Source organism: Alligator sinensis, unplaced genomic scaffold (assembly GCF_000455745.1).
Source record: "Alligator sinensis unplaced genomic scaffold, ASM45574v1 scaffold4_1, whole genome shotgun sequence".
NCBI classification, from domain to species: Eukaryota; Metazoa; Chordata; order Crocodylia; family Alligatoridae; genus Alligator; species Alligator sinensis.
Genome location: NW_005841887.1, coordinates 145,369 through 152,824, shown reverse-complemented (window position 1 = coordinate 152,824; position 7,456 = coordinate 145,369).

Sequence of the window (7,456 nt, the reverse complement as noted above, 5' to 3'; positions counted from 1 at the left end):
TTGACATTAAATAGAGTTAGATGAAAAACTGTTACTGTATGTCTTTTTAACTTTCCGTTGGTGTTGTTCCTATCTGGTTAGTGTTGATTGCTCTATTCTAACACAATCACCAAATGCTATTTTCCTTCAAGAGGACTTAACCATCTCATTACTCCATATAAGCAACTGGAGTTATTTCAGTGTGGTTTTCAATCCTCATAATGACTATTGCAAGTCTTAGATATTTAAATTTTTCTTCTTCAGAAAATTCTTAGCCTTTTGTCCGCTGCTTTGTGGAATCCCATTTCTTTGAGCTAATAGCAGTGTCTTTTTTTTCAACTCTTATCTCAGAGGTTGCAAAACTCCTCAGTTACTAAATACATAAATGCGCCCTATTTAAAGGTGACCAAATGTAATTGTAAATAGCTTGCATAGCCAGATGATAACACACAATGCATTTCTCACTTTTCACTAAAGTGCTGTCAATCAGGTTTATAAGTAAGGATACAATATCTTAAGGTAAATCCTATTTATCTATTCAGCAAAGGCCAAATACAGTATTTGAGTTCTACTTATCAGCCTTCTATTAATGACATATAAAACAGTTAAAGAAAGAAATGGGAAATGGTAGTTGAGTGATCCATATGGTATTCTAGACCTCTTTATGAAATGGAATCTGCTCAATCACTGTATTATAGTCAGCCTCTTGAGATTAAATTCTGTATATGTTCCCTCCTATTTTTCAAGCTTTAGAATTTAGCCATTCAGCTCCATCATGATTTTTTTTAAGTTTGATTCTCAATTATTTTTAGAAAGAAAATGCTTGATGTGCAAACAACTCTTCTTAGAAGGTTAGAGATGAAATAAGCTTCGTAGAGAATCCAATTCATGCAATGAAGGATTTTACCCTTGCTTTTATATCCTGCTCTAACTGTTCATTTTACAGACTGTGTAGAGGAATACAGTTAATACAGTCCTGGCCACTTAAAATTCCTATTGGCTTGCTAGAAGGAGTGTCTTTTAAAAGATAAGGAAAAAATGTGAGGTGTAATCAAAGATCTTCAAGAGGGACTCTGGATACTTCCTCTCATGGGTTATACAAAGTGGTTGCTCAGTGGAATTTATACCTAGTGGCATCCACAGAAAAGCCTCAGGTCTGCTCAACCATTCTCATAAAATACAGGAACAATCTAAGGGCAAATTTATAAACAGAGGGGCGCTGCCTCAGTTCCTCCTACCATTTCTCTAGGACTCATAGTCGTTGATCCCTAGGGAAGAAAGACAAACAGAAAGTGTGGTTACAGGTGACTAAGCTTCACTTTTTCTTTGAGTGGGCTCTGCTCATTCCCAACCAAGATTTCAGTTTAAGAGCAGCAGCTGTCCTACAGAGATGGTGGGACCTGGAATTCAATCCAACAGGGAGTGAAAATCACCTTGCTGAATCTAGCATGTGATTAGGATGCCAAATCCAAAAGAGAATGACAAATGAAGGTGTGAATAGAATTCCACATTGCCACATTTCAATAAGTCTGACATGTCTTCTAAACACTAGAGATGACTCTGTAGTTCCAGTGAAATGAGCTCTGATACCTTTAGGGAGCAGGATTGAGGCTAATTTATATGCCTCCTAGATATATAAACTAACCCATCTACAACCTGTTTGTGCTGAAACGCTCTGATTCTTTTTACCAACTGAAAAGACATGAATAGATTTACAGTATATCTGAATTCCTTAGTCCTCTCAAAGTATTAAGATAACATTATTTTGCGTCTATAGTATATATAATCTTGACTTGCCCAGATTATTATATAGCCTTGGAAATAATGTGTGTAAATCGAGAGAAGATTAATACAAAATTCAATAACTGTCTTGGGCATAGGCCATGGAAAGCTGGGGTTAACTGGGTTTAGCCCCCTCCCTGCAAATGCAGGGCAGTGCCCACAGTGCATAGGGCCACAGGACAGGCCATGCTCCGGGCGGCTGTAGTGGGGAGGGAGGGCACGCACAGATACAGACGAGCAGCCGGAGCTTGTAGCAGCCCAGCAGCATATGAAGCACTGCCCAGCACAGCAGGTAAGTCTGTTGTGGGGAAGGGGCATGGGGGGCAGACCCAGTTGCCCACAGTAAGGAAGGGAGTGGGGCAGAGGCAGGGAAAAGAATGAATGGGGCCCCAGGGCCATGGCAGGTCATGGGACTCAGAGCCTGGGCAGCTTGTCCAGGGGCACTGGGGGCTCCTGTACCTGGCCTGGGGGGCACGTAACCCCCGGATCTGTGTGTGGGGTGGAGGCAGGCTGCTACCCTGGAGCAGCGGCAGCATGGTGCAGAGCCCAGCCCACACCTCCACCCCACACACAGATATGGGGGGTATGTGGCCCCCAGGCCTCTCCTGGGGTACATGCAGCAGTGGCAGCTCCCCTGCACTCTGGACAATCTGCCCAGACTCCAAGCACCCCATGACCTACCCCAGCCCTGGGGGCCCATTCACCCCTGTGCCTGCCTCTGCTCCACTCCCTCCCTCACTGTGAGGACCTCGATCTGGCCCCCCTACAGCCCCTCCCCTTCACAGACCTGCCTGCTGTGGTTGGCAGTGCTCCACAGCTGCCAGGCTGCAACCCTAGCTGCATGCAGGCTGTGGCTGCATGCCTGTGTCCATGCACGTCCCCTGCTGCAGCTGCCTGGAGCCCATACCCAGGCTGCTCTGAGGCCCTCTGCACTGCCACTGCTGCCCTGTGTTTGGGCGGGGAGGCTAAGCCCTGTTACCCCCAGCCTTCTGCCACCTATGCTGAGCACCCAAAGCAACCCAAATCTGAATTGAACCAAACCCTAGAAACAAGTATCTCAACACAACAGGAAAACTTATTTCTATGAAATTTTACAACCTTTACTGACTTAAAGGGACAAAAGTAAGAGATGAGGACGCTGAACTGTGTAGCTATCCACAAGTACTATTTGTTTTACTTAATGAGAATTTGCAAAAAGAATCTTGCTGAGGGTTGAATATATCATAACTAACAGGCAGTTGGGTAGCTTTACATCTAAAGCTCACCAGTTCTTTTCAGACAGCAATAAATTAAACTCAACCCATTTTGCAGCTGAAGAAGAGGAAACAAAGGTGATTTAAGAGACTTGAAAGATCACATAGCAAGTCTATGATAGTTTGGAGTAGGACCCAGGTCTCCTGGCTACGTGTTGCTCTAGCCACCAAACCCAAAGTGCCTGAATTCTGTGAAAAAACCTTTCTTTGAGCTGGAATTGTAAGTGGCAATAAGAACCATTTACAGGGTATGCTGCATGTCCACACTGTGAGGAGCACTTATTCCTGATAGAAACTCTGGAAGGAGTTGCATAATTAAGTTTTTAATGAAAATCTGCTTTTCTAGTTTACTTCTGCCTTCTGAAAATTGCCACCCTAGAGGCAAACAATGCGAGTCCAGTTGAAAGCACTTTCCCATCCTGCTTTAATAATAGCCTCATAGAAACTAATTGTTCAAGGAAGGCAGGAAGCAATTTATAATCAATTACCCTATATTGGGGTTCCCCGATACTGCAGCTGTAAATAATGGGCTTGGTTCTGCAGTCCTTATTCAGGCAAAACTCCCATGGAACATTCAGAGTGGCATTCACAGCAGGACTCAATAATGCTGGCACTTGCAGCAGTGCAGTTCGAGAAATGCTGATGTTAATGAAAAACTTTAATTTCAAATACATGTCACAGTTTATCCATGACAAGACCCCTCCACCCTCCTCCTGATTTTTCACACACAGATGATAGACTAAATAAGTGTAACTTTGAATTACATATATTACTGATGTAGGAAGAAAGTAAATGGGATTTGAGTGCACTCCCCCTATTGTAAAACAGGGACCCTTAGGGCACTTGCACATATGACAATGTCAGGATGTACACATGAAAAAAATTCCTTTTGTGTGGCTTAATGGCGTCACACAGTACATGTATGCGAGATTTGGGGGTTTGAAATGAGTGCACCGTTGCAAACTAAACTACAACCCAGTGTAGTTTAGTTTGCAATGTTGCAACTTGGAACATTGCAGCTATTAGTCAACTTGCCCCCTGGCTGCAGGAGAGGTGGACAGGCTCCCTAGAAAAAAGGATCGGGCCCCTCGCTACTTCTGCCTTCAGCAAGTTTCTGCAGCCAGCAGAATGCCTAGGGCTGCCTGGGAACGAGCTGGCTTGCCCCTGGGGCAGTGTGGGAAGGCAGCAGGAGGGCAGTTGGGTGTGCTGGCAGCTGGAGAAGGTGTCAGGGATGGTGCACAGGGCTGCCCAGGCAGGCTACTAGCTTCCCCAAGTCTGGCCAGGCTTCCAGTGCCCCTTGCACCATCCCCACTGCCTTGTCTGGCCACCAGCGCACACAGCCACTCTCCTGCCACCTCTCTGCACTGCCCCAAGGGCAAATCAACCCATTCCCGGATGGCCCCAGGCATCCTGCCAGCCACAGAAGCCTGCTGAAGGCAGAAGCAGTGAAGGGCCCAATCCTTTTTTTCTGAAGAGCCTGCCTGCCTCTCCCACGGCACAGTATATAACGACTGTTATATACAATAATATATGTACAATGATGGAATAATAAAACTCACCACTTCAATTAAAAACTCACCATTTCAATTTAGGGGACATGGAATGCAACCCTAAGGACTAAAATTCCATCACATGTACAAGCACCCTTAGTGTTTTTTGGCAAGGTCAAGTTTTAAGACACCCTTGGGCTATGGTAGTAGCACAGGGTCATTTGGCACTCAGAGACTGCAACAATAGCAGGTTCTGTAGTAGTCAGTCATAACATTAGGCTACAGACAGGTTTTTGGTTTTGGGCGGATTTTTTTGTCTTTTTCTATAAATAGATTCCTTAACCTTAATAATGGCCTCTTCAAAACCTCCAGATCCTGAATACCTGGTCTCACATCTCAGGCTCCAGATCTGCATACAAATAAACCTAGGCTCATTTAGATACTCACAGTTTCCTGCACATGCAATTGAGATCATTTAGGCATCTCATTACTTGAACTGCATTTCCAATCAGGCACTGTACTCAGTTGTCTAAAAGACAGCAACTGAATTCACAAAGACACAGAGGCAGGAAACTCTATTGAGCCCAGTTTAAAAACCAGGCCTTTCCCTGGCTAGTGATGTCAACAAAGTTATTCCAGGATGCCCCATTCCCTACCCCACCCCACACCTTTCGCTAATACTTTCACCATATGCAAGAGACATGGAACTGCTCATAATGATATATGAATACTGGATCTTAACCTGTTTTTTCAGATATTTGCTATATGGCCATATTAATTTAGTTTTATTGGGACTGCACAGAAAACAAGCAAGAAGAAAAGAGAATGGATCCAGATAAGTCAACCCTTCACACTTGAGGGTTGTTACAAGAAAATTCCAGGATTAGAAAATGCCAAGGAAGCAGAGGTCAAAGGAGTACAGAGCTTAAAAAGGACTCTCTGAATAAAGGAAGCAGTTATTGGGGAGCTACCTGGGAAAACCAGACTGATATAGGTAAGGCACCTGCTAAAGGTTTCTGAAGAAACTAGGTCTGTATAGGTCACAATTCAGAGATGGAAGTGCATTAGGTAAAAAAGGGTCATGTGACATGTTACACTTGGCATGTGTTAGATGCACTCAAAATGCAAGTGACTGCACGTTCAAGCAGTAAGACACCCACTAAGTGTAATCGTGTCACATCAAAGATAGGAGTTTTCATGTGAGAAGTATCTCAAGATTGTACTAAGTAATAACATGTTCAGCTATCATTGGACTGCCCCACAGGGATATTATGAGCAATGTGCAGTCCTCACCCAGCCATGACACCAGCCAAGGACCCCTCTGCTGTACCAAGCCTCCAGGTGAGATGAGGAAAGCCAGACATATCAGAAGGAAGGATCCTGGATCTTTCACTTGTCAGGTTCCTCTGGGATTAAGTTGAAAGTTGGGTGCCCACAGCCCTGAAGGGTCCTGTGGCTGGGACCAATAACCAGTGAGCTGTGCATGTTAGAGATCATAGTAAACATTACCGTAAGACTGCTCAGAGCATGTTCTAACTTTAACACAACGCAGATTTAACACATACTGGGTGCATATACACATGCAATTAAGGTGGAACAATAAACTCCAGTGCACTTCATGCCAGAGTTAACTGCTCCTGGGTGCAGTGTCTATACTTTTGCCCAGGACTGCAGCACTTTGAGCTGGGGTGGAGCAGCTCTGGACTGGCAGGAGGTCCAGGGGATCACCTCCAGGCTCCGGGTGGCAGCGGTGGGAGACGGAAGGGCTGCCTGGGGCACAAGGGTGCTAAAGTGCAGGGCTGGGTGGCAGGCAGCCCCTGCACTTCAGCACTCTCATGCCCCAGACAACCCCTGTCACTGTCTACACGTGCATTTCTATGTATGTAAGTACTCCACCGACAGTACTATCTCATGGTTTGTTAATTCATTTACTGCGCTTTAATACCGGTGCACATGTAGATGGTGACAATTTACTGCAGAACTAGTCTACTCTGTAGTAAAGTGCATGGGTAGATGCACCCACTAAGTGTCCCATGCAACAAGGCCTATAGACACATACTTAGACTATTTATTGCTTTAAAACTGTTTTCTCTAAGTGCTTTGTTCATACCAGCACAATGAACAATAGCTTGAGTTAAACAAGGCAACGGCTTCAAATTCCCATTGGGAAAATCAACATGCCAATCCCAGTGAGATCTGCTGGGTGAGTACATGTTACCTTAATGCTTAATCTAAGTGTGGAGTGAGAGAATCCACCCCAGGAGTGGAAAGGGCATGAGACTTATGACTGACCTGAGAGGGTGCACAAAGGGAGCTGAGGAAAGAAACAGAAATCAGCTAGCCTTGCAACCAGGACACCCTGATTCAAGGCCAGCAGGATCTGAGAGCACTGATGATAGCATTTTGATGGCAGTCCTTTGACCAACTATGTCCTGGTATTTTCTCCTATTAATTTAGCTAAGTCTGAAATGTTGATTTCCATGGCTGAAAGAGAACCAACATATTTAGCATGCAACTTTTTTAGATAATACAGCTATAGGGGCAGTTCTTCAGCTGATGTGCACTGTGCAGTACTATAATTTCAGTCACTTGAAGTCAATAGAGCTTCACCAATACATGTCTGCTGAGGTGGAGGTCCAGAGACTGCAGTAAGTGGACCAAAAGTCACTAAATATACCCTTGATGCACAAGTAATATTTTTATCCTCAGCAAGACAGTATAGCATGCTTGTTCTGAGAGCTGCACTGTCAGATAAAATTTAAACTCAATATTATCAGACAGCCCTCAGGGAGAGACCTGGTCTGCTTTCCCCATCTAATACTTAGCACATTTGGAACACTATAAATAAAATGTAACATGCATCTGTTGCAAATGTGAAACTTAAGGGTAAAAATTATGGCTTCATAAAAGAATTGTGATGTCTAGCTAGTTTTGGAAATGCTAGAGAGTTTC